The 27,677-nt window shown below is 49.4% G+C and overlaps 1 protein-coding gene across 1 annotated transcript in view; it reads left to right on the top strand.

Moving 5' to 3' along the window:
- The first annotated feature begins 14,246 nt into the window (after nt 1–14,246).
- The window catches only part of Mical2 (microtubule associated monooxygenase, calponin and LIM domain containing 2), a 189,961-nt gene continuing 176,530 nt past the window's right edge, over nt 14,247–27,677 (top strand). The window contains 2 exon segments of the mRNA XM_059268759.1: nt 14,247–14,370; nt 24,143–24,219. The gene's annotated coding sequence lies outside the window, so the exon portion shown is untranslated.

Raw genomic sequence — 27,677 nt, 5'->3', positions numbered from 1 at the left:
TCAACCATTTGGGGATGGAATATATATAAAACATACATTTCATTTATATTCTGACTGGCTACTGTCCTGAGGGAGCTGAAGTGATGGCCCAGCAGTTAAGAGCACTTGCTGCTTTTGCAGAGGACCAGAGTTCTGTTTCCAGCACCCATTTCAGATGCACATGTGCGTATACACATACACTTAATTAAGAATAAAATAAATGGCTGGGCAGCAGAGGCAGGTCGATCTCTGTGAGTTTGAGGCCACCTTGGTCTACAGAGAGAGTTCCAGGACAGGCTCCAAAGATACACAGAGAAACCCTGTCTCAAAAGAACTAAAAAAAAAGAAAAGAGAAATAAATGTTAAATTTTTTTGTTCTGAATATATATAGTTCCCCTCTGTCACCATTATCTCCCAAATAACACAGTAGAGCAGTGATTATAGGCCATTTGCTTTGCAGAAAGTATTTTAATTAACCTAGCAATGCTTTAAAACACACAGGAGAGCCAGGCACAGTGTGATCAAGCACCCAAGAGGGTGAGGCAGGAGGACTGCCATGAGTTCCAGGCCAGCTTAGACTACAGAGGAAGATTTTGTCTCAAGTTATCTCCAAGCAACAACAACCAAAGTGGGCTGAGAGCTGGGGAGACGGCTCAGCAGGTAAAGTGCATGCTGTGCAGACATGAGGACCTCGTGAGCTTCCCCAGAACCACGTAATAAGTGGTGCCATGCACCTGTCATCCCAGCCCTGGAACGGGGATGGAGACAGGAGGATGCCTGGGACTCTCCAGTCAGCCACTCTGGCTGAGAATCGGGGAGCGCTTGATTCAGTGAGAGCTCCTATTTCAGAAAACAAGGTGGAGGGCCATGGAGGAAGACAGCCACTGGTGACATCTGGCCTTGTATACACACACACACACACACACACACACACACACACACACACACACACACATACACACACACACAGCTGGGTTCAGGAGGTTGAGGAAAGAGAGCCGGGAATTCAATGTCATCTTGAGCTACACAGTGCATTTGAGACCAGCCTGGGTTACATGAGACCCTGTCTCAAAAAGCCACAGTAAATATAATAAATATAGCAAGAGGATGTGTGTTGGTTATAGGCAAACATATCCCCATCGTTGTACATAAGACACTTGAGCATCCACAGATTTGGGCACCTGAGGGCCTCCTGGCTATGGAACTGAGGGCTGCTTGTGTTTTTCTGTCAAGCTGCACACTGACACAGAGAGGGGCCAAGGCTTGGTTCGTCTCTGTTGGGTTTGCTTTAATCAAGCCGTGTTTATCTCTTCACTGCACCCACAGGCCTCCCTGTCTGCTTGGAGGAGCTCAGTAAATACATGTTGGTGGCCGGGCAGGAGGGAGGAAAGAGGCCAGCAGAGAACAGAGCCAGGGAGGAGGGATTTCTCGAGAACAGTCTTCGCACTGCTTACGAGCTTGCTCAGCGATTCACCATCTGGGAAGATAAAGGGCCCCGGAGGCTGGCTGCTACCCAGCCTGTTGACAAGTGTGTGTGCACATGTACTGCTAATGAAAGGACTTTACAGGTGTGAGCCTGTCACAGCGAGTGGGTCCTGTCATAAGGTGGTGGTATTGTATGGCGCCCCATGCCTGTCCTTCCAGCACTCAGGAGAATTGCTTTGTATTCCTGGCCTGGGCTACAAAGCAAGACCCTGTCCAAAAAAAAAAAAAAAAAATAGTGTTACTTATAAAGAAGTGCTTTGTGCTTTTCTTTCTCCTGGGGCAAAAAGACCTCACACAACATAAAAACAAGTTCTCTCTGATGGATAATACAAAACAACAGGCTGGGAGCTGGCGGTGCTCCAACCTGACAGGCTCTGCTCAGGTGGCTGAAAGCACCCGCCCCGCCCTGTTGGCATTGTGGGAGGGGCAAGGCCTGCAGAAGCCCGGGGCTTTACAAGTCTTTGCACTGCTTCCCTGAGTCAACTCCAGTCACCAGCCACAACTCACTTCAATTAATAAACCGGGCCCAAAGCAAACAGGCCCCCAGGGGTGCTCTGAGGTGAACACATGGCTGTCTATTTCTCACTGCCCGGTCCCCCATCACCCAGGGAGACCCAGCCTCTCTGGTCCTCCTGCCTCCTCTCCTTCCTTTCCCTCTGTGGACAGTCTCTGTTGACCTCCTGCTCTCCCCAGTTCAGCCTCTCCCTGGGCCAGCTCTTTCCCCATCTGACCACGCTTGTGGAAGGTGGCCTAAAACCTAAGCCACCCAAACCCTGCCTTACTCTGTTTCTTTCCTTCCGTGTCCCCTTCCACCAAGGAAAGGTCTACAGAGCCATCATGCCACGTCCTGGCTCACTTCCTGGTCACCTCTCAGCTAACTCAGGGAGCACGCCAGTGTCAGACTCATCTCTAGGAATGATTGACCGGAGATGTGATGAATTTGACACGGATTTATTTATTTATGAGATCCTGCTAACCCCACCGCCATTTATATTTCACAGAAGAGGGAAGGGAGGCAGCAGGTAGCTGAGTATTTGCCCTGGACGTGGAGTCTGGCTGCAGAGGTTGCACCTCTCTTACTCCTTCACCCTTTATTGCCTCTCTTACACCTGGTACCCAGCACAGAGTACCTTGAAAGAAAATTGTTCAAGACTATGATGTGGCCCCACCTCTTACGTGTTTGCTCATCAGCTCACATTATTTCAGGTTCTACCATGGGCAAGGCAGGGAAGGTCATGCATCTGCCTTTACAATGCTGCCAGCGGATACATAGTGGAGGCTGAAAAGGAGTGAAGGAGCCCAGAGAAAGCAGTTGACTTGGCTTATAGCAGGAGTTCTCGAATTCTACTGCGCACTAGAATCTCCTATAATGGCCATTCCTGGAATCCTAGGACTTGGGAGGGACAATCCGGAGTCCAAGGTCATCCTTGACTACAGGAGTTCAAAGCTAGCCTGAGTCACATGAGACCCTGTTTCAAAAATTACAATTTTTTTATTTGCGGATGCTTGGCCCATTCCCAGATGTTATGGACGAATTGACATTCGGGTGTTTTAAATCTCCAAGTGACACGAATGCTCAGAAAACTGAGGAACTATGGGTTTCAATGCTGTGAATAACTAGAAAGTTGGGCTTGCAAGTGGTGCAAAGCCAGACAAGCCTGGTTGTGCATACCTATAATCCTAGCAACTGGAAGCCTGAGGCAGGAGGATCGCTACAAGTCTGAGGCCAGCCTGGACTATTTAGCTAGACACTGTCTCACCCCCTCAAAGGAATTACACAGTCCAATTTAGATTATCTTAGGTATAAAAGAAATCAGGAAAGGGGTGCTATATATCGAATCACATTTGAACAACAGAGGAGGTGTATGTAGCTCTGAGTGGAAGGATCTTGAGAGGCTCTAGAGAGATGGCTCAGTGGTTAACAGCACCGGCTGCTCTTCCAGAGGACCCAGGTTCAAGTCCCAGCACCCACATGGCAGCTCACAACTATATGTAACTCCAGTTCTGGAGGATCCAGCATCCTCTTCTGGCCGCTCTAGGCACTGCATACATATGGTAGATATACACACTTTCAGGCAAAACCTCCATAACAACTAATCTTTGTAAAGGGGTCTGTGAGGGTGTAGGGGGGCTGTAGTCCTGGCTCATTGGGTTTGCAAAAAGCCACAGTCTTGCCTCTGTGTGTCTTCCTTCTTTACACCCCGTACAAAGAGGCCTGGTGTCCTTGGCGCTCAAATGGAAGCTCTGACTTGGACTGAGCCGATTCTTGGGCTGAGTGGAAATGGCTGACAGGCTTATTCCTGGACCATGACTGTTTTCCAGGGTGTAGACCCATTTAAATGCAGCCACCATCAGCTCTGCTCTTACTTTTTTTTTCTTTCTATTTTCTATGCATTGGTGTTGCACATAAAAGAAATGTGTATTGCCTGCATGTATGTGTGTGTGTGAGGGTGTCGGATCCCCTGGAACTGGGGTTACAGACAGTTATGAACTGCCATGTAGGTTCTGGGAATTGAACCGGCGCCCTCTGGAAGAGCAGCCAGTGCTCTTAACTGCTGTGTCATCTCTTAAGCCCCTACATTTTCTTTTTATAAAGACAGGGTCTCATGTAGGTCAGTCTGGCCTCCAATTTATTATAGCACAGGTAGTCCCTGAACTCGACCTTCTTGCCCCTTACTGCTGATATTAAGGGGGTGTGCCATCACACCCAATTACTTTTGCATTTTAATTCCTTAAAAACGTAAAATTACATTTATTTGTTTGTTGTTTGTTTGTTTTTATGAGGGGGTGAGGTGTTGGCCCCTGGATGTGTGTGTAGAGGTCAGAGGACAACTTTTAGAGTGGGTTCTCTCCTTCCACCATGTTGGTCTTGGGGTTCTAACTCAGACCATCAGGCAAGAGCCTTTACCCACTGAGTCATCCCCCCAGCCCTTAAGATGTAATTCTTGGGGCTGCAGAGATGGCAGAGCAAGCAAGAGCACCAGATGCTCTTACAGAGAAGCCGGGTTCGATTTCCATCACCCACATGGCTGCTCAGAATTGTTTGTAACTCCAGTTCTAGAGGATTCACGCCCTCTTCTGGCCTCTTCAGGCACTGCATGCATGTGGTGTGCAGACACTCATGCAGGCAAAATACCTGGTGGACACATAAACTTTAAAAAGTTAAAAAAGACATAATTCTTGACAGTTATAGGAAGGACATTGAGAATAAAAAGAATAGGTGACTGAGGTCATTCAGGGAAGAGATTCTTGGGAACTGAGACCATGGAAACCCAGGTAGATAAGCGGGAAGAGGCGTTTTGTGAATTATAGTTGATAGGGTTGGTTATCCTAATAGAAAGAAAAGTTAGAAGCGAGGGGAGTCTGGAGAGATGGCTCAGACGTTAAGAGTACTGGCTGCTCTTCCAGAGGTCCTGAGTTCAATTCCCAGCAACTACATGGTGGTTCATAACCATCTGTAATGAGATCTGGTGCCCTCTTCTGGTGTGCAGGCATACATGCAGGCAGAACACTGAGGTACTGGTCAATCCAATTTGGATATGTCAACTTTGAAATCTTGTCTCAGTGTATCTGTATTGCTACAGCAGGATATCCCAAGCTGGGTTCTTAGTAAAGACAAGAAATTTATTCTCGCCTTCTGGAGGCTGAGGAGTTCAAGATCTAGGAGCCAGCATCAGGCAAGGACCTTCTTACCTCTGTCCTGAGGCAGAAGGTGGAAGGGTTAGAGCGAGCAGAAGGGGCTGAACTTGTGTAACATCCCAGCCTTGAGGCAACATACTCACTTCTGTGACAGTGACATCAGCCCATTCATAATTTAGTCGCCTTCAACAGTTCCACCCTCAAATAATCTCACTGGGGCTTAGACTTGCCACACACTAGTTTGGGAAGACATTTAAAACACCTAGACGTCTTGAAGACTAGCAGAGGGTGGTGTGCAATCCAGAGAATCCAGGGAAGCACTGAAAGTCAGGTATCCAGACTTCTGAGGCAGCAGGGGCCATGGGCGTGGTCCCTGGAGGAGAGATGGAAGAGAGGATTAGGAAGTCAGGAGCCTGTGTGGACAAGGAGAGGGTAGAGGGTGGCAGGTACTATCCACAGTGCAAAGAAATCAAGGGGGTAGAAGCTGGGACTAGAACATGGATTTAGCTACTAGGAAGGGGTTCTCACTCTAGCAAGACCTAGGCTATAGGATTTCCAGTAAGCAAGACGGAGAATGCAGAGAAAATATGGAAGATGTTTGAGTCAGATGTGGTGATGCACTCCTGTGATCCCAGTACTCGGTAGAGGCAAGAATACTAGGAGTTCAAGGCCATCCTTGGCTATGTACCAAGTTCAAGGTCAGTCTGACAGGAGACCTGTCAGAAAACAAAAAAGTTTGATGGTGAGAGGCAGTGCAGTCTCAGAAGGGGATAGGTGAAATGATTTGTGCATGTTTGGTTTTTAATTTTGTTGTTATTTTTCTGTTTTGTTTGTTTATTTGTCTTTTAAAGCTTGATTTTGTTTGCTCGATGAGAGAAATTTGACCATGATTAAAGCTACCAGGAAAAACAAAGACAGTGAGAAAGAATGGGAGAAAAGTATAGTGATTTTCCAGAGACCTGGAAAGCAGACTGTCAGATGTTAGAGACTGGGAGGAAGCGGGCAGGGGAGCAACTGCTCCACCGGGTGGAGTTTCCTCCTGGGGTGATAAAAATGTTCTGGAACTAGATAAGAGTTTTTAACGCAACCTCATGGGTTTATGACATGCTCCTGGGTTTTACATTTTGAAATGCAGGTGGATTTTTAAAAACGTACATCTTACCATGTTCCCAAAAATAGTGGTCTCACACATGCCATGCTTGGTGGATTTTACATGTTTCTTCTAAGCTGATTCCCCACACCATTAAACAGGGTGCCTTAACCACTCTACATGACTAGATCACACAGCTGGATTTAAGATTTCAACTCAAGCTTATTTAACTACAGAACCCAAACTTTGAGCCACTTTCTCACGCTGTCTCCATAGCTACATTTCACAGACACCTGTATTGATAATGAGAATGGATTCTTATCTACGGGTGCATTTGTCAGCTCGGTTACTGTAACAAAATCCCTGACCTTTATTTTGGTTCACGGTTTTGGAAGTTTTTTGTTTGTTTGTTTGTTTGTTTGTTTGTTTTTTTGGTTTTTTCGAGACAGGCTTTCTCTGTGTAGCTTTGCGCCTTTCCTGGAACTCGTTTTGGAGACCAGGCTGGCCTTGAACTCACAGAGATCTGCCTGCCTCTGCCTCCCAAGTGCTGGGATTAAAGGCGTGTGCCACCACCGCCCGGCTGGTTTTGGAAGTTTTAATCTGTGGTTAGTTGGTCCTGTTGATTTTGGTCATGTGGTTTGGGTAGCATTTGGTGGAGGAAGCTGTTTACCTCATAGAAGTCAGGAGAGGGAAGGAGGGAGGGAGGGAGGGAGGGAGGGAGGGAGGAGAGAGCACAGGCGGGCGCTGGTTTCCCACTGTCACATCAAGGGCATGCCTCCACTGATCTGAGCCCCTTCATTGGTTCTACTCTTAAAGGTTCTGCCGCCTCCTAGCAGCACTTTTAACATCAAGACCTCTGAGGAGCAAACTATAGACCTAAACTATAGCAACCAAGATATTATGGTCCAAATATCTGGGTAATAAATACATCCACTTTTTGTTTTTCCTTTGAGATAAGGTCTCAAGTAGACCAGGCTGGCATTAAACTTAACTGTGTAGCTGAGGATGACTTTGAACTTCTGAACTTTCACGTTCTGGGGTTACAGGCATCACCATTAGGCCTGGTTTATGTGGTGTTGGGAATTGAACCCAGGGCTTCATGCATGTTAAGCAAGCACTCTACCAACTGATCTATATCCCCAGCTCAGCATCTACATGGTTTTTCATCGTTGTTGTTGGTTGTTGGTTTGCTTTTTGAGATAGGGTCTCACTATGTAGTTTGAGGTGACCAGGGACTTATAGTATAGACCAGGCTGGCCCCAAACACAGAGAGATCTGCCTGCCTCCACCTCCTATGTGGTAGGATTGAAGACATTACATGCATGCGCGCGCGCGCGCGCGCGCGCGCACGCACACACACACACACACACACACACAATTTCTACACGTTAAACATTATCCTTTTTCATTGGTCTGTTTGATTGGGGACAGTTGTGATTTTAGAAGTTATTATAAAGCTCAGATTTAACATAAGGAGGAAAAAGAAAGGCTGGCTCCTGGTGAAGGAGGTACTACAGGTGTTGGGGACACACACTGGGCTGTGCATGGGTCTGGTAGACTGGAAGAACACAAACAAGGTGACAAGGGAGTTCTCCAGGTGGTGACCTACAGCACAGTCTGAAAGAGAATGACAGTCATCACTGGGTAGGAAGGAGGAAGAAAGGCTATGCGGGGGAGGGGTGTGTGTGTGTGTGACACCAGGCAGGGAATCTTAGATCTGGCAGGGATGAGAGGCAATGGGCACCAGGCTGGACTCTAGCGGTCTGCTCCAAGCCAACTCTTTCCTGATTCCCACTGTTTGGCTTCCAGACCCTATTTCTCTCTGTCTGAACAGAGAGAACCCCTGTGGCATGAACTTGCCTTGCTCCAAAGGACAGCTACAGCCTTGTTCCAAGACAGCACCCCCAACTCCACCCTGTCCCACATCCTTGGAGAAATAGCAACATGGCCTCTCACGCTCCTTGACTGCTGCAGGAAATGCCTTCTGCTCTGTTCCTGGATCCTGTGACTTGGGGACGCACCTGGAGAGGTCCTTACTCGATTGCTTCTTTGATTTCTTCCCAGTTGTCGGCTGAGGAGAATGCTGAATGACACGCAGAGAATGACTTTTTATCTCATTTTGTCCAAAGTAAGGAACTGCCTGTGCATGAGAAGTCAGCCCTTGGAAGCTTTACCCAACCCTTTGACCCAGCGTGTTCCTGCCCTAGGGCCAGCCAATCAGTCATTCTCCTTCTCTACTTGGGGGGGGGGCATTTGGAAGCATAGCCTTCCAGCTTACTTTCTGCTTCTGGAGTGTGGATACAATGTGACCACCTAGGCACCCACACTCTTGCTGCTTCCAGACTGTGGGTACAATGTGACCACTTGTGCACCCATGATGAATTGTACCCCTTCTTAAGCCATGACCCAAAATAAAGTGTTTCTTTTTTAAGTTGCTTTTGTAGTTTTTTGGTTTTTTTTTGTTACAGAAAGGAAAAAAGCAACTAATGTTCCCGCTCCCGTCTCTGTCTATCTCTCCCTACTCTGAGATGCAGAAATAGGGCGGGGCTCAAGCATGCCCAGCAACCACTCTGCCACTGAGCTACAGCCCTGGCAAAGGCTTGGGCTTTTCTAGTTGAAGATCCAGCTCTGTGAAGAACCGCTTGCAAGGGACACCTCCTGTGGGTCACACTGGTCCAATAAAGATGGGGCAGCCCCTTCTGAAACCCCCCAGGGTCTGGGCTGCCCAGGGAGTCCTTTGCCATCTCAGCTGCACCAGGAGAAAGATTAGGAGGGAAGCAGTCAGGAAGGAACTTACTTCAGTATCAAAATATTTATCCATTACAAACTTCACCAAAGGCTTATCTGGGATGCTGGTGTGTGGGTGGAGCAGGAATGTAGAACGGATCACAGAGGAGGCTGATAGGGTGACCTGACTTTTTGAGACATCAGAAGATACATTTATTGTGAGAGACCACACAGGTCAGAGCTGTGGGTAGAATCTAGGCCATAGAGAATCAGCATATGGGGGCTACAAACACCTCACTTAGTGGTGTACTTACTTCTGGTTCTGGGGCTCTATGCATTCCAGACAAACACTACTGTTGAGCTACATCCTTAGCCCTCTTACTTATTTATTATTTTATTTACCTTTCAGAAAACAGCTTTTTAGGGCAGTGATTGGGTCACACAACCATGGAGGCCATGGGAAAATGTTGTTTCCTTATTTAGTCCCTCAGCAAACATTTATGGTCGCCCACCACATGCTGGTTACTGTTTAAGCAATGTGCACTTACTTCTGGTGACTGGGACGACCATGGTGAATGCTATACTATGACTTGTTTCAGGAGGTTTGATTGTGGGGGCTCAGAGGAGCTGTGTGATAGACAGCTGTCTGTGGCTGTGAGAAAATACCCGAGACACATTTACAAGGGAGAATGGTTTGTTAGGATTCATAGTTTTGGTCTGACCTGCTTGGCCTTGCTTCTTTGTGTCTGTGGCTGTACACTACTACATCATGGTGGGAGCATGTAGCACTGAGGCCTCTTCACTGCATGGCAGCTGGGAAGCAAAAAGAAAATCAGAAATGATATGGGCACTGTGGCTCATGCCTGTAACCCTAGCACCGGGAAAGGTGAGCCAGAAAGACTGCCACAAGTTTGGATCCAATCTGTAATACATAATCCTAGCCAGTGTGGGTGCAGAGTGAGACTGTCTCAAACAAACAAACAAAAAACCAACACACACACACACACACACACACACACACACACACACACACACGAACATGCGTACATATACTAATCCCAATAGAGATGCCTCAATTGACAAAGGGCTTACCTTTCAAGGCATGGGCACTTGAGTTAGATCCTTAATATCCATGTAAAATTGTGCATTGAGGGAGGTGGTTCAGTGTTGCCAGGCAAGTATAAAGACCTGAGTTCAGACCTCCCCCCCCCCCCCCACAGCTGGCCACGGGAGTGCATCTCTGTGACCTAGCATTACTATAGTGAGATAGGAAGCAGACAGGAGGCCTGAGGCTCCCAGGTCAGCTGGTCCAGCATACACAGACACCATCAAACAAGAGACCTTGTCTCAAACAAGGTGGAAGGCTGGAAGGGGCATCTGAGATTGTCCCCGACTTCCACAGTGCCGTGGCACCTGCAGCAGCATTCACATGTACGTTCTCATGCTCATAAAGATTTAGCAAACAATGCTGGAGCACAGGCTTGGGGTCCAACAGTCAGGTGCCCCTCTGCTGTGTGCTAGCCCTAATGAAACATCAGGCCAGGGACTCCACTTCTCCAAGATGCTATTCTCTCAAGTGTGGGTGATAATAGTACCTACCTCAAAATATACTGAGAACTATCACACATGCTCAGGTATGATGCTGGCAACTGGCCAGATCTTTGACCTAGAATTGCTTACCAACAAATCTGTGCTTCTTAGAGACAATTGATTAACTCAAAAGAGCTGTATCCATCACTTACCAGGTGCCTCCCTCTGTTCTATGCACAGATCTCCCTGGTACTGTTGCCCTTTTGTAGGGGAGGTGCCTGTTACCTAGAGAAGTTACACTTCTTGTTTGGGGCACACGGTTGGTCGAACTGGGATTCAGTCCAGTCACCTTGACTTGGAACCTGTGTGACTTTGTGTGACTACTTGCTTGGCCACAGCTCTTCTTAGGAGAAGCAGGACATACATGCTTGTGGGATGGATGTGGGATGGGTAGACAGACAGGTGAATGTGAGTCTCCTCTGTGGACCAGAATAGAGAAGAGGATTCTCCTCCTTGGTCCATTTAGCTGCTGTGTGGAGGGTTGGGAAGCACTGTTGAGCACTGTGTGAGCCTGTCTCCAGGTTCCATTTAGTTACAACAGTGTACTCTGGAATGGGCTTCGGATGTGTTCAGTAACCACAATCCAGCCCACCATGAGAGTCCCAGGGTTTGGTTTCTTGTGTCTCTCAGGACCATAATGATGCCCTTGGATTCAGTTGTCTTTGAAGATCTGTGTTGAAGCCGGCCATGACAGTGCGAGCGTGTATTCACAGCTCTTGAGAGGGGGAGGCAGGAGGATCCAGTGTTTAAGCTCATCCTTAGCTACATAGTCAGTTTGGGGCCATGTCTCAATAAGCAAACAAACAAACTGAAACAAAACAAAACACTCACAAAAAAAACCCAAATAAACAAACTAATTAAAAAAAACAAAACAAAAAAACGAAGTACAGGTTGATCTCCAGCCTATTTGGTGTTGAGGCCAAACTATCTGTGAGGCCCTGTGACCTCCCAGCTCTTCCACACAGCCATGCTGCCGCTGTCGGCTGTGGTTGGCACCCCTAGCTGAAGTTCCACTTTCTGCCTAGAGCAGCATCTCTCAGCCACCCCAGCGCTGACTTTCTTACATTGCCAGCAACATGCACACATCCCCCAAAGAGCTGTGGGGCTCCAGGGGGATCCTGACTGGAAGTCCCCAGACAGGTGCCATTTCTTCCCCCAAATTGTCAGAAAAATCTGCTTGAAGGTGTGGTGTGCCTGATTGGTTCCTGATGACCTTGAATGCTTGTGTATACAGGAACAGTGGGATGATAAGAGGCTGGAACAAGCTGCCACGATCTTGTTTCTCACACACTGGTGGGTATGCCCAAGGGAGGCTCCATGGCTCCCACTTCCTGGCTTAGAAAGTCCTCCAAAGATAGCTAGCCGTCAAAGTGGTCTGGGGCCCATCAGCCTCTTTTCATCACTTGACAAGGTCGCTGGGCTCTGGAGAGACCAGCCTTCCTCTTCCCCTGAAACACCAAGGCACTTTGATGTCAGCTCTAGAGAAAGCCTGGGAACCACACGCTCACACTGTCACCCCTGCGGGGAATAGTGAAAGTGGGGGTGGGACAGAGCATCCTTCCTGGAAAATGCACTAACCTTGTTTCTAGCACACTGGGAGGCTGCAAATGTGAGAACCAGGCCTGCTGCCTTTGCAGCCCCCTTGGAAGGTGGTCAGGTGGATGCTGATAATGACAGGACCACCAGCTGGGGCTGCTTTGGAGCTGCAGAGGCCACCGCTTCCGTTGGAAATGAGGATATTTTTAGGGCTGAATCTGGGTCTTCCTTCTCTCCCTCCCTCTGATGCTAAGTAGCCATCTGTATCTCCCAGGCAACGTCCTCAAGCTGCATCCTAGAAAAGCAGGATGGGGAAGTGATTGCTGTTAAATACAGAGTGTGGGGATGCTGCATCATTCATTCATTCATTCATTCATTCATTATCTGTTAAGAAACAAAGCTAGATACTGTTTTCCCCTAATGATTTCTTTGAATTACATATACTCCCAATCCAGCAGGCCTCTCTATGGTGACTGCTCTGTGTTCTGAGTTTTGACGCCCCTATCCCCAGTCTTCTCATTCCTCATCTCACCCCCAGGGAGCTGTTTAGCAATGGAAATCTGAAAGATAATAAGAGTCTCTGGCCCAAGAAACCACAAGACTTATCCAATTCCTCTACACCAGTAGTTCTCAACCTTCCTAAGGCTGCAACCCTATAATGCAATTCCTCATGTTGCAGTGGACCCCCAACCATAAAATTATTTTCACTGCTACTTCTATAACTGTAATTTTGCTACTGAGCGGTGTCTTAGTTCCGAAGACCATCAGAAATATGCATTTTCCGGTGGCCATGACCCACAGGTTGGGAAACACTGCTCTACGGGCAACCCCATCAACGCCCAGCTTGCCATGTTTCTGAGCTAAAACTCAGTCCACCACAGCTACCAAGCAAGAGTCTTTCTCAGCAGAGCCCTGTGAGATGAAAGGCTTGTCTACAGAAGAGAGGAAGTATGGGTAAATTCTTATTTTTGAGCAGCCAGGACTTCTGCGCTAGCCCAGCAATATGGGACATGCATGCAATCCTGGCATTTGGGAGGCTGAGACGAGATAGCTGTGAGTTTGAGATCAGCCCGTCGCTCTCAGAGTCAGCAATGAGTGAGTTGTGCAGACTGAGTGGGGTCCATGCTGGGGATAAAACTCACAAAAGTGGATTGAACTCTGAAGATGCTTAAGAGACAAACCTTCAGAAACCTCAAGGGCTGGAAGGAGGAACACACAGCAAAGACTATAGAAAAACGGGGCCCAGGTTTGGGGGTGAGGGGATTGCTGCCCGCACTTGCCTGGCCAAGGGGCATGCCTCTCCAGAGGGCATTCCAGCAGCCTGGAGTCATGGTACCGTTTGCTTTCGCCTCCTAAGCCTTGGGTCAGTTCAGTTCTAAGAACATTTATGGACGCTGTATTGGGCCAAGGGCCCCAGGGGAGAGTCAGCCCTAGTACTTGCCATTTGAATCCTATTTTCCTGGTCTCTGCTGTCACAGCGACTGCACGAATTTCACAAGACTCCCAGCCCCCAATCACTCATTCATAATTTTCTCTGAAATGATGAGGGGCACGGCCACTCAGGAAAGTGGGCAGGGCAGAGGACTGCCATTCTACATCCAAGAAAGAGAAGATGCAGTGGACCCAGATAACGCGGATGGTCTGTGTCACCACCCCCTTTCCCACAGCTTTAGCCAAAGCAAGGCCAGTTCAAGGCAGGACCTAAGCAAGGAAGACTGCACTCAGCAAAGCAAGGAATGAGGGCCCACGAGTGCCAGGCAGTTCTAGAAGCCCTTCGCTGCTCCCTCCAGTCCAAAAGAGGACAATGAGGTTGGCTTTGCAGCTGCCTAGGCCAAGTATCGTGAGGCCCAGTCCTCGCCTCTCCCTCGACATCAGAACACCAAGGCCAGATGTTCACCTCGCAGCAGCCCAGGGTTCAGTCTCCGACCTGTGACCAGGGTGGGAACGGCCAGCCGCTCCCGGGACTGGGGCAGGGCTTCAGCCCACGTGCGCTGCAGCGGTAGTAGTCGTCCTCAGCCTAGGATTGACTAGGAGGGCGCTGGGGTGGGTTCCGCGCTGCATGACCATTGGCCGTGCGTCTCAGTCCTAGGGCGGAGCTTCGCCCTCAGAGGCCCTGTCATTGGACAAGCCCCCGAAGTGGGCGTGCCCCAACCGGGTCCTCCGCGGCTCGCAGAACCGCAGGCACCCGGCCGGCTCAGCCTGCGCCGGGCCGCCTCGCTCGCTCGGGGCTCGGCAGGCGGCCCGCGGGGTCCCGGATCGCTGCGCCCGCAGCCGGAGACCAAGGCAGGCGCTGACTCGAGACCCGGAGGCCCGCCAGACCTTCGGTAAGACCGAGCGGGAGTGGGCTCCGTGGCGCGCGGGAGCGGGTGGGGACTGTGCCAGTCCTGGCTGGACTCTGCGCCCTATCGGGCGCTCCGGAGGGTCAGGTGCGGCAGCTGCGTCCGCGACCTCAGACCCACCTGCCAGGCGCGCCGTGGGCTCTCCACCAATCAAAACTGCCATTCTAACCTCAGAAAACACAACACACCAGCGCAGAGTGGGCGCCCTTTGGCAGCAGGGTCGCCTGTCATCGTTCAGGGGACCGTCCCCAAACTTTGCTCCATACGATTTAGGCTCCCGTGCCTTTCCCATCCTCTCACTGAGCGCCTTGCTTATTTTTATTTTATTGTCTTTTTCTGCCTCCCTTCTTCTCCTCCCGCCTTGATAACAGGAAGTTAAGTTGGGCCAAATGTCAGTGGCCTGGCCGGCAGTGGGCTGGGACCCGGGCTGGTTACTTGGCCAGTGGCGGCGCTTCCAGGGACCGCGCTGCTGTCTCCTCTATATCCTGGGACCCCTGGCAGCCTGTGCTCGTCCCCGGACTAGGAACTCCCCATTCTTGCGTCCCGCCCTAACGCTGGCTGACCAGCCCTGGGCTGGGGTCCCCCTTGCAGCCTCTGCCCCGCAGCAGCTGTCTGGAGAGGGCGGGGTTAACTTATCCCAGGCCAGCCTCAGTCTCAACCGCACCCTCACCGGCACAGCTGGGAAGGGCCTTTACCGGACCGGGAAGAGGCGTGTTGAAACCAGAGTACTCTCGTGTCTCCTTCCACATTGTTTATTCTGGGCCTGGGTTTCTAAAGTGGAAAGAGCTCTCTTTTGCAAGGCCACTAGCTGCCCACTATGTCTTAGGTGGTTTAGGGGGAGGATAAAGTCAGTAGCCAGTTCCTTTGTGGACAGACCCAGAGGGAAAAAAGCCAGAGGCTAATTGGCCTTCCGCATTCGTGTCCCCCGAGTTCCCTGGCACCTGTGTCCTCTGTGTGTCAGTCACCTCCGCGGGGGCAGTGGACCTAACAGGTGGGCCACCAGGACAGTCCATGCCCCTTGTTCATGCCCCAGAGATTTCAAAGGCAGTCAGTGTTGCCTTCGTCAGACGCAGGGAAGTGGGCACAGGTTGGGTCCTGGTGGTTACTTTCCAAAAAGCCTGAGTTGCGTCCTCTCCTGGCTCTGTGCTTGCTTCCTACCAGCTTGCCCGGTGGCGGTGGGAATATGCTCTGTGTGCCTGGAGCCCCCTGGCCTTTGAGAGATTCTGGGGATTGCAGGAGTAGTTTGCAAATCACTTGACCGGACAGCCAGCGGGGCGCACTGCAAACTGCCCCTCACTGTGTCCTACAATGGAGGGGCTGACAGTGTTAGCTGTGATAGGGAAGGATTGACTGCTTTAGAGGAAAGGCATCTCTGTGGGGCTGGCGTTTCCAGTAGTCTAGAATTGTATTCACTGAAATAACTTGGACTCTTAGAAGGAACTCAGGCTTGTTCTTTCTGCAGTGGGTGTGGGGCAGGTTTTGGAATATGCTTTTAAACCCAGTTTGAACAGCGTCCTTCCTAGGAGCTGCAGAGAACAGCCCCAATTCTTCCCTCCTGTGATGGGGGGTGATGTCTCTCTGTTCTCTCCACCACGTCTACATCTCTACCTGGGTTTGCCTTCCAGTCTAGGCCTGACTCTGCTCACTCTCTGCTGCTGAATGGTAGAGGATCTGCCTTCCTGTTGGAGGACTTGGCTGGGTTGGAAGGGGCTGAACATGGCTAACCCAAGAAGTCTGCAGAGTGCTAACAGTCCCTGTCCTTTGAAAAGCCTGGAAGAGGATGCTGCATTCTGGGATTGCTCATGCTTTACCTCAGGAGCATCTCATGATGCTCTGTAGTAGTTGGGGCTATCTATGCCCATTTTACAGATTAGAAAACTGAGATGCAGAGAGATTGCTACTGGCCCCATCAGACTGCTAGAGTCTCACAATGATTCTAGCTTCCAGCTGTTTGGGAAGGGGATTAAACACCACAGAAAGCAGGGAAATCTTGGACACCCTCTGGACTTGAGGGGCTTGGTACAGATAGCCCCTGTCGGTACTGACCAGTTTCCTAATGACAGGTGAGTGGGTCTTCCCACCCCACTATGAAATGGCACATAAACCCCAGCTGGTTATCACAGTCCTCCTGGCTCTTTGCTGTGTGTTCCTCGTCACTAGTCTCACTGGGGCATCTACTACCATACAGAGCAGTCTCCTGTCAAAAAATACTACAAGGCAAGCCACAGCAGAGAATCCAGGGTTCAAGGCCAGTCTGGGCTATATAGTGAATTTGAGGATAGTTTTAGCTACACAGCAAGACTTTGTCTCAACAACAACAAAGAGCAGTGGGTAGGTATCATAGGTCCATAATCCCAGCCCTGAGGAGGCAGAAGCAGGAGGATTGCTGTAAGTTTGACACCAAGCTAGTAAACATAAGTTCTAAGTCAGTCATGGCTATCTCAAAAAAAAAAAACAAAAAACAAAAAAACAAACCAAACCAAACAAACCAAAACCAACCAACCAACCAATCAAACACATATATATGTATGTACACACACACACACACACACACACACACACACACACACACACTTATATAATTTTTTCCAGAAAAATAGGTTGGTGTAATGAGCCCTGCCTATACCTTCCCCAGCTCCCCAGCCATTAAAATGATGCTGCATTATGCTAACTCCATGGCTTTTTTTTACTTTTCTCTCAGTTCCGTTTTAAACTTCCCTTTACTTATTTGTTTGTATATATATACTATATGTGTGTACATGTATGGGCATGTGTACCATAGTTCTTGTGCAGAGGTCAGAGGACAGTTTGGGGAAGTCGGTTTTCTCCTTCAACTGTGTGCGTCCCTGAGATTGAACTCAAGTTGCCGGACTTGGCAGCAAGCACCTTGACCTGCTGAGCCATCTTGCCACCCCCTCCCTGGATTTTTTCCTTCTGGAATATTTTGAAGCTGATTTCTGATGTCGTTGTTTATGTCACTTTTCTTCTATACAATCTTTTGATTGTACAGAATCTTTTGAACCACACCTCGCTTCAAAAGAGCATCCCCTTGCAAATCGTCATTGTTGCACAGGACAGAGACAACAGTAATCTTACGGCGTCACCTGTCCACATCCAGATAGGCATACAGGCCTGCTTGTCAGTGATGACCTCTCCAGCTGTCTGCTAGAGTGAGGCTCTGTGCACGCGCTGTATTTGGTCACTGGTGCCTCGCTGCCTGCTGTGAACAGGAGAGGGTCCCCTCCTCTCCATGAGCAATTAACCTCCATCTCAAGAGCTCATCCCCCCAGGGATCACAGCCTCTGGAGACTGTCCCTCTCTGGATCCTCAGGAACAAAGCCTACACACAGGGGACACACAGCAGAGGCTTGGCGAGCATCTGCTCAGTGGCGTAGCAGCCACTCGGGGGGCGTGCTGTGAATGAGGGGACTGTCAGGGGCTCCCGTGACTGTGGTGCATGTTTGGAATGATGACTTGCTCACGCTCGTGTGGCAGTCACAGCAGTGAGCGTCAGCCCATAAGCATCCTGAAATAATAGGAGAACTATTTACAACACTCACCCTCGCCCCTTTGGTCTGTGGTGTGGAGCCCAGATGGCCACGTGTGTGCCCTCAGCAGCAGCTGGCCCTGCCCATCACACATGGCTGACAGCAGCTGAGGTCATTCTGTTCAAGCTTTAAGTTCAGTTCCACCGAGGCCGAGTTGTGACTGACACAGGACTAGGTAGAGAGCAGGGTGTGTCTCCTCCCCCTCCCTCCTCTGAGCAGACCGTCTCCTCCCAGTCAAGGCCCTCCCCACCACAGCCCTCCCCCTGAGGGAAGACTTAGAGTTTTGCTTTTGTTATCTTAGTTTCTTTTAGCTTTTTTGAGAAAGAGTCTTATGTTGCCCAGGCTGGACTTGAACTCAATATGTAGTTGATAATGACCTCGAACTCCTGATCTCCACTGCCTCTTCTTCCCAAATGCTGGGATTACACATGTGTACCACTACCTACAGTTCATCTTTTTTATTTTTTTTTCAGCAAATGTAACAACATTTTAATGCTTCTGTTATGTCAGCATTTGAGTTGATATTTTCCTTTCTTATTTACTTTTTAGGGTCTTTGGTTGGTTGGTTTTTATACTGGAGACCAAAGTCTGAGCCTTCTCATGCATGTTAGTCAAGCATTCGACCACTGAGCCCCGCCCTCTGCCCTCTTTAAAGGTTTTAATCTTGAGAGGTGGTCTTACTAAGTTGCCCAGGCAGGCTTTGAAGCCTAGGAAGGCTTTGAACTTAAGCTCCCCATGGCTCAGCCTCCCAGAGACCTGGGATTGCAGGCATGGACCACTAGGCATGACGTCACCCTTTACTTTCTTTTTCTCCCTCAAATATATATAGTAAAAAATGTTTTCATGACAGGAGAGCCATATTGTAATCTTTCTAAAACCAGGCCCTCAACTGCTTGGGTGCCTGTAGACAAGCTTGGACTCACCTCATGCATTGGCTACAGCTGTGTGTATGGACAGTACCTCAGTTACTAGGATTTTGAAATTTGCTCAGATCATAAATATTGTTTGTATATTAGGTTCATCTTGTTATTCTGGAGGCTGAGCCACCAGAGATGGCAGAAAAGCAGCCAGGCCCCAGCTCCAGCCTCCACTGCCCTCCTGGGAAAATCCTGAAGGACAAATACCTGTGCACATCACTCTAGGGTCCCCCGACCCCCCCCACGCTAGCATCTCCTTTCTTCTGGGCCCCTGCCCCAGGTGTAGAACACATGGCTGGAACCTGATGAGAAGGTGCACCTTCTAAAGCATTGATCCTCCTGATGCCAGTGGCTGATAGTAAAGCTGACGAGAGAGATGGTGCCAGAGCCCCTCTGGTCATAAACTGCCACTGTAGGGTTGCATCTGCTGTGAGTCTGATTTGGGGATGCTCTCTTCTCTGTCAGATCTTGAAGAATCATCATCATCCCTGTGCCCCAAGTACACAGCACCCTGCCTTTTGTGGTACCGGGTGCCAGATGTGGTCGGATTTCTTCCAGTCTCTTGCTCCGTCCCTGTGTGCCCATCTGAGCATTGCTGTAGTCATCATGGGGAGAGATTCCCAGGCTCAGTGAGTGTGCGGGGCACTGTGTCCACATAGTTAATACTGCGTTTGCCATGTTGGAGACTTTAGGGGTTTTTGTTTGTTTTTACAGGTCTCATTGTGTAGCCCTGTCTGACCTAAAACTGTATAGACCAGGATGGACTCACTCACTGGCAACTGCCTGCCTCTGACAGGTGCTGAGATTAAAGGCCTTTGCTACCAGTCCAAACTTATTTTTATTTTAAAGACAAGCGCTCATGTAGCCCAGGCTGACCTCAAATTTATTATGTATGTGAGAATGACCTTGAGTTTGTGGTTTCCCTGCCTCCACGTAGTCCCTGAGTGCTGGGGTATAGGTATGCACCATGGCCATTTTATATAGTGCTGAGGTTCATACTCAGGGAGTTTTCTGTGTAGGAAAAGCACATTCCCAACTGAGCTACAGCCTTCAGGCTTAGTGTGCTCTAGATGTGAATTAATGCTTCTCCAGGGGCCTGTGTTCCTTCCTCCCCTGAATCTCCATCTCTGTGGCTTCCTGGATGTCTCGTGGCTCAAGCGTTCCTCCTCTAGCTTGCCTACATCTCTTTCAGGTATAAAAATGTTACAGCGGGCCCTTTCCTAGGCCACAAGGTATGTCCAGAGCTCATGTCCTTTAGGCTACCTTCAGGAGCACGGCAGCAAGGAGCTAGACAGTTGATGCTGGCCCCTGCACTGTTAGAGCCACAGGTTAGTGGAACATTCTCAGGCCCAAGTTTCAGACACACCCAGCCCAGAAGGTCAGCGCATGTCAGAAACAGGGGTGAGTGTCTAGAACACGCTGTCCCGCCCGGCCTTGCCCCCTTCATATCAGTGTGCTGAGCTGCAGAGACGCCTCTTTGCTCGCAGACTGAATGCTGGCCTTGGCCACTCAGCTCAGCCCTGGCTGGATCTAAGCCTCAGGGTTCTGGGAGCCAGGAGCATGAGGAGCAGGGAAGGATGATGACATACATCAGAAGAGTCACTCAGACCCTTTAGTCACTGAAGAGAGCTGCTTCCTGGAGTAGATAGACCCAAGTCTCGGGGGGATCTGGCTGCTGACTCCTGTGTTAGGTGCCTACCCATCCTAAGGCGCCATGTGCAGTATTCATGAAGTTGATAGCTCCATGTGTGGGGACAACTGGCTCTTTAACACGTGGATACAAAGGTGGTAATGGACAAGAGTTTCTTCCTGAAGGAAGTGGGTATCTGACAGGCAAGTGAAAGGGTAAACAGAGGGGAGGGAGGACACACATGTATGTCCTCACTCTAAAACATGCACATGGATGCATGGTGCTCACTGGTACACATAGGGATACACTGTATTTACCCGTTCACACACATGGATACACAGTACTCTCCCTATGCATGCGTGCGCGCGCGCGCACACACACACACACACACACACACACACACACACACACTCGTGGTACTTGCCCCAGCACACATGTATAGATGCATGGTTTTCACCTCCACACACAAGGATGTGTGGAATTCACCATCACAAACACACAGATGCATAGAACCACCCCACATGCACACAAGAATGGATGGTAAAACACTCCATACAAAAGGAGCGAGTGAAAACCCAAGCCTCATCCTTCCTTCCCTCAGCCTCCTTCCTTCCCTCAGCCTCCGTCCTTCCTTCCCTCAGCCTCCGTCCTTCCCTCAGCCTCCGTCCTTCCCTCCATCCATGGGCTCTTCTCACAATGGTGGTTGCTGTTCCAAGCCTCCTGTAGACACGCTGTGGGCACATTCTTCAGCCCATTCCATGCTCTGTTTTTCCTTCTGTCTGCTGGGCAGTGACCAGAATGGGAAGACACAGGACCCACAGGGCCCCAGAGACTCAACAATGAGTTAGCCCAAACTTAACGACTGCCTCCTCCGTGAGATTCAGCACTTCTCCATCAGGATCCCTTTGTGTTAGATCTGGGGGACTCAGAGCATCTAGGCACCGAAGATAAACATCAGGAGCAAGTTCTCCAGGCAGGTGATAGAGGCAAAAACAAGCAAGCAGACCAAAGAAGCATGCTAAGACAGACATGGGTTCGAATCTTAGCCATGAGGCCTTGGAAAGTTTTGTGAACCTTATCATTTAACCTACAAAGAAGAGGTAGTCACATTTATCTTGAGAGACTGATGTGGAGATGAAATTAAAATATTTACAAAGTGCCCTGCTGCTAGGTGGTGGTGGCGGCGGCGGCGGCGGCGGCGGCGGCGGCGGCGGCGGCGGCGGTGGCGCATGCCTTTAATCCCAGCACTTGGGAGGCAGAGGCAGGTGGATCTTTGTGAGTTTGAGGCCAGCCTGGTCTACAGAGCAAGATCCAGGAAAAGCGCAAAGCTACACAGAGAAACCCTGTCTCGAAAAAACAAAAAAAAAACCAAAGTGCCCTACATAGGTGTGCATTCTAATACCTCTCTTTTTTCTACCTAAAAAGAGTGGCCAATTTCCATAATGAACAGCATGTATGGCCTCCTGCAGAAGTCCCACTTTGGGTCTCAAGATTTGGTTCCTTGCAGAAGTCAGCCAGTTCTCCATTTTCCCCCCAAGCTGAGCTTTTTCTGTCTGCCTGTCCACTGCCCCCCACTCCACTCCACCTCCATCCCACCCAGCCTGTCAGCACCCCATCCTTCTCTGCCCTTCCCCACAGCCTCCTCCTCACTTCCGTCCCTTCTTCCCTGGCGGGCAGTAGCTTCCTGGAGAGGGCTCCCTGTTTATGGTTGCTCCCTGGGGTGTTTATGCTGCCTCTCTTCACAAGCTCCTAGCAGATGTCTGTTTATTGCTGAGACTTCATCTTCAGCCAGAGAGAGGAGAGGCCTTTTTTTTTTAAAGATCTCTAATTGTGGTGGCTGCACAATACGGCTTAGATTGCCTCCAAGTCTAATTTGTCATGCTCTCCAGCTCTACCCATTATGAAACCCTTCAGATGCTGGCAGAGAGACCTTATATGTCCTGATTTCAGAGCAGCTTTTAAATTTAGCATCCAGTTGTAACCACTTAGAAAGGTAGGCCAGGGGAGTGTGGGCAACCAACAGTTTGTCTTCTATCCTGGCTCAGACAGATGGTGTGAATGAGAGGAGCATTTTTGTAGCCATAGCAACGGCAACCCTCCTTCCCGCCCCCTCTTTCCACCTGCAGGCTTGAGTAGGCATTCAGAGGCTGCCATGAGATTAGCTGGCAGCTTGGGAGTTTTATCTTCCCGTTTGGACTGGGGTGGGGCTTGAGGTGCTCGGGATAGGGACACTGGGGTGGCTTTAGGTGATTCTGACCTCTGTGTCAGAGGAGGAAGAGAGAGTATGAGTCACAGAGCCGTGGGATGTCAAGTTGGAAGGGCCCTCTGATGTCATGGTCATAAAGTTCTCAACCCTGCCTTGAGTTTATGTGTGTGGGATAAGGGGCTCAGACAATGTGTTTTTATTTTTATTTATTTATTTATTTTTTTGAGGCAGGGTCTTACCATGTAGCACAGTTGGCCTTAGCTTGCAATCCTCCTGCCTACGCCTCCTGACTACTGGGATTTCAGGTATTTACCCAGCTCCAGCCTTCTGTAAGGAAGGACAGTGTAGTGTAGGGTGGGCTAGCCTTGGCCTCGAGATCTTTCCCTATCAGAATACATCCCCAGAGCCTTGGGGATTAAATTCCTACCTTTGTTTTCTTGGCCTCTGATACAAACGCAGATTTTTTTTTTTCCAAGACAGGGTCTTACCTATGTTGTCCTGGCTGTCCTGGAACTCTATATAGACCAGGATGATCTCAGAATTACAGAGATCCACCTGCCTGTGCCTCCCAGGTGCTGGGATTAAAGGCATGTGCCACTACACCCAGCTCACAAACCCAGATTTTAACTGGGAAGGGCAACTGTCTGTAGAGATTTGTTTGCCTCAAATTGGCTTTCTGCTGAACCTTGAGAAAATGCACCAACACGGGCCATTTGGGCGTCGTGGGAAAGGGCTGCAGAAAAGGCTATAAATAGGTGCTGGGATGGCTACCAACAGCTGTGGGCTCAGGCTCGTTAGTGCCCGGCAGTGTGCAGCTGTTGTGCTGGGGCCCAGATCCAATCGCTCTTCTATTGCCCAGAGTGAGGTATGTAGGAGCAGCTTCTTGCTGCTGCCTGCACACTAGGACTGGGTATGGAATGCACACAGTGGGTGCCAGCCAGAGGACTTCTTGGAGGAGGAAGGGGTAGGGCCAGCTTGTTGGTCACAAACTGCCTTGGAAGATGAGTAGGGTGCCCTCAATAGAAATGAGCAGAGGCCAAATGACATGTGCAGGATGTGAGTAAACCCAAGAGGCAGGAGGAAGCCACCAGAAAGGACTCCAGCCCCTAATCCTCAGGCCAGGTAAGTTTAGGAGGCCTGCACCGCTCTCCCAACACTGAATGCTAACTAAATACTAAACTGTTGTCTACACTGAGAGGTACCCTAGGAAGTGGAGTGGAGCAGTTAAGGTAAGGCTCTAAGGCTTCCTCTGTGCCCTGGCTTTTGTCTTGTAACCTCCTTTGTGGTTACAGGGTCTGTGTACGCAACCCTGTCTTTCCACTTCTAAGTACAGTGACCCATTATGCAACTCTCCAGCTAGGGTTGTAGAATACAGTCCATCCATCCTTTCCTGAAGGTTGTATTCTGCAGAGAAAAAAGCAACTGCCCCCTTACACCATTTCTTCCCTTCTTCCAGGTCATTTTTAGGGGAGGAAATGCAGACATAGAGGTACTGACCCTAGAAACGGATCGGGAGGTTCCTGCTTGCCTGTGGTAAGTCAAAGCAGCAAGGTGGGGGTGGGGACTGGAGCCCAGGGATGCCCTCCTCCAAAGGAGCAGCCTGTGGGAGAATCATTTCTGTAGGGGTCAGAAGCTTGCAGAGCCCAGCATCCCATCTGAAATGCTGCTGACTTTCTCCCTTCCCTCCGTGTCCTGGCCAGGAATGGGAGGGGAAGGCTGTGCTCAACATCCACCTGCTGCTGGTGTTAACCTGGTGGGTGGGTGGCATGGCAACCTGCTGTGTTTACAGTTTTGACATTTGAGCAGAGCTGCAGGCACCTGTCTCTCATGTTCGTCTTGGGGACACCCTGGGTTTATGTCATGGAATAAATTGCTCTTGCAAGCCACAAGTGGAAAGAATTGAGTACTCAGGGGATCTGGGGCTGGGGTATGGTAGGGAATCCTCTCTGCTCTTCTTCCCTCCCTCCCTTTCTCCCTCCCTCCATCCCTGTATTCCTCCCTTCCTCCTCTCCTTCCTCTCTATTTCTCTCTCCTTCTCCCTCCCAACCTCCCTTTCTTTCCTTGCGTCTGTTGCCCCTATGGGAGCCCAGGTTGGCTCCTCCATGACCAACTGATCTCTCGGCACATTTGCTCTTCAGTTCAAGACCTCTGATGTTCTGTCTATTGGAGGTGGATTGTCACAGGCACAACTGGGTTTTGGGTCAGGTTTGGTGACATTATTTACCCCACAGGATGCATGTGAAGATTCAATAGGGCAGTGAGCTCAGCACGGTCACCAGTACCCGAGGCACCAGTGGGTTTTTGTTTTTGTTTTTATTTTTTTTTCTGGGTCAGAGTTCCTCTTTCCTTCAAGTCTCCCATTTGTATTGTATTGTTCCATAAGTGACGTTTGCCCTGAAGCAGTGGCTTTTTAAAGAGTGCCTCAGTTGGGACACTGTCACAGGCAATGAAGAGCTTGCCTCCTTGGTGAGGCCAGCGCCCCACTGGACTCAGAACTGTAGGGTGAGGAGAGTCCTGATCCCACTGGGTACTTCGTTAATTCCATTCATTGTCATTTAAATATTACTCTACTATAAGCTGGGCGGTGGTGGCGCACACCTTTAATCCCAGCACTCGGGAGGCAGAGCCAGGCAGATCTCTGTGAGTTCGAGGCCAGCCTGGGCTACCAAGTGAGTTCCAGGAAAGGCACAAAGCTACACAGAGAAACCCTGTCTCGAAAAACCAAAAAATAAATAAATAAATAAATAAATAAATAAATAAATAAATAAATAAATAAATAAATATTACTCTACTAGGCATTAGACAAATGTTTTTATATTATTCCCGAGTTTTGCTTGTTTAGTTTTTTGAGAGTACGGATCTCATCTGGTAGTCCAGGCTGGACTGGAACTCACACTCTCTGTAGTATAAACTCCTCAAACTCATTCGCCATGTAGGCTAGACTGACCCTGACCCTCCCACCTCAGCCTCCTGCATACTGAGGCATGCATCACCATACTTCGCTTATTTCGTATTCCTCTTGTGTGCATCTAAAAAGAGAATAAAATTTGTTACAGCATTTCTGGACCTTCTTCACACTCAGGGTCCAGCTCTTCAACATCTCATTTGGATCTGCCCTAGTTATCATTGACTGTCAACTTGACACAGCCTAGAGTCACCTGGAAAAAACTCTCAGTTGAGTAATTGTCTTTATCAGGTTGGTCTGTGGGCATGTCTGTAAAAGATTATTTTGACTGCAAATTGAACAAGCATGCTGGTTGATTTTTTTAAATTACATTTTTTTTATCCGTTTATACGTATGGATGGGGATGAGAGTGCCTACCACAGACCCCATGTTGAGGTCAGAGAACAACCTGCAAGAGTTGGTCCCCTCTCTCTACCATGTGGGACCCAGGAATCGGATTCCAGTTGTCAGGCATGGTAGCAGGCGCCTTTACCTTATGAGGGTGCCTGGTCACTGTTTTCCTATTCTGATTCAATTCGGACTTTGTCTTGTTTTTCTTGAGACAGGGTCCCAATATGTGGTTCAGGCTGTTTTGAACTCGCAGTCCTGAGTGCTGGGATGCAGGCATGCATCACCATCCTGAGTGCTGGGATACAGTCATGCATCACCTTAAATGCTGACTTGTTAAATTCCAAGCAGCCTTGCTCTGAGGACCATTTCAGCTTTGCATGTAGTGACTGCAGCACCCAGGTCACCACCACACAGGGTTCTCATAGAGCCTTCTGGTGCAATGCCAGAGAGCACTCTTTAGGGGACCTCAGACTTTAGCCAGCTTGCTTTGAGAGCACAGATTCCAGTAGGCCTTTTCCATCCCTTTCCCTCTCTAACCTAACAAGATTCCTACTGGCAACCAGATGAGATCTGACTGTTGCCGCTATCCACCTGCTTTGACGTTATATGCCCCAACTTCCCACAGGGCTCCAGGACCACGTTCAGCTCTGGGGCTGCCTCTCAGATACAAAAGTCACTAAGCCATTAAGTATCTCCTCTCCAGATGTGGACAGCACTCTAGGCTCAAACTATTTTGGCCTGGAGGACTTGGAACTCATTAAAACTTTTTAGACATCCTTTAAAAACAAAACAGTGCTGGGGATATGGATCAGTGGTAGAGTATTTCCCTAGCATGCTCAAGGCTCCAACAGTGAAAAACTAAAAACAATAACCAACAATAAGAAAAAACATATAAAGCTAAACCAAGCTCCTATCTCATCTGAGTGCCCCATGTCACCCCAGGGTAAGTTCTTGTGTCTGCCTCTGTCTCTTGTCTCAGTCTGGAGGATGGAATCACGCTTCTGAGTCTCAGTCTTCTCAGTCCTAGCCAAATCTAGGAGCCCTTTTCTCTCCCCAGCTGTTAGGAAGGTCTGTTATCCTCAGATCCCGTGTACCAACTTCACCTTCTGTGGGCTCACAAACTTCATAGGAAATGGTTGTTTTTCCTCCACATTTCCTGTGTCCTGGTCACTAGCTGGCTCTGCCGTTGCTGTGGGAACTAGGGAATTAGGCTAGTCTTGTTGCCATGGAAGCTGCCTCCCTCTTCTGGAAGATGAAGGTCTCAGAGAGGCCAGGCAGCCCTGGTCAGTAGCCACTGGGGTCCACCCGCCCCTCACGACTAGCAGCTTTCTCTGGCCAGCTGCATTCGTGCTGGCAGTTGGCTTGAGGCTTCCACCCTGAGCAGCCTCTTGCCTCAGTCACTCAGTCCTGTCACTTGAGGGCTCTATGTCTCACAGGCTTTCCATGTGAAGATTATTTCTCCCCCTGCCCTAATGCAAGTCCATCTCGTACAAGGCTAAATTGGCCACAGAAGTGTGTGGAGTCAGCTGTCAGTTAAATAAAGGAGTGGACTTGGACTTCGGCTTGCAGATGCATGAAGAGCATCGTCAGGAGGCAGCTCAAAACAGCTTATCTGTTTGATTGGCACCCTAGCTAGGGAACAAGAGAAGAGAAAATGGTTGTTGTTTGTTTGTTTGTTTGGAGAGGGAGAGTGGAG

The sequence above is a fragment of the Peromyscus eremicus genome, chromosome 1 (genome assembly GCF_949786415.1).
Source record: "Peromyscus eremicus chromosome 1, PerEre_H2_v1, whole genome shotgun sequence".
NCBI lineage: Eukaryota > Metazoa > Chordata > Mammalia > Rodentia > Cricetidae > Peromyscus > Peromyscus eremicus.
This window is presented reverse-complemented; position numbering and strand designations above follow the sequence as displayed.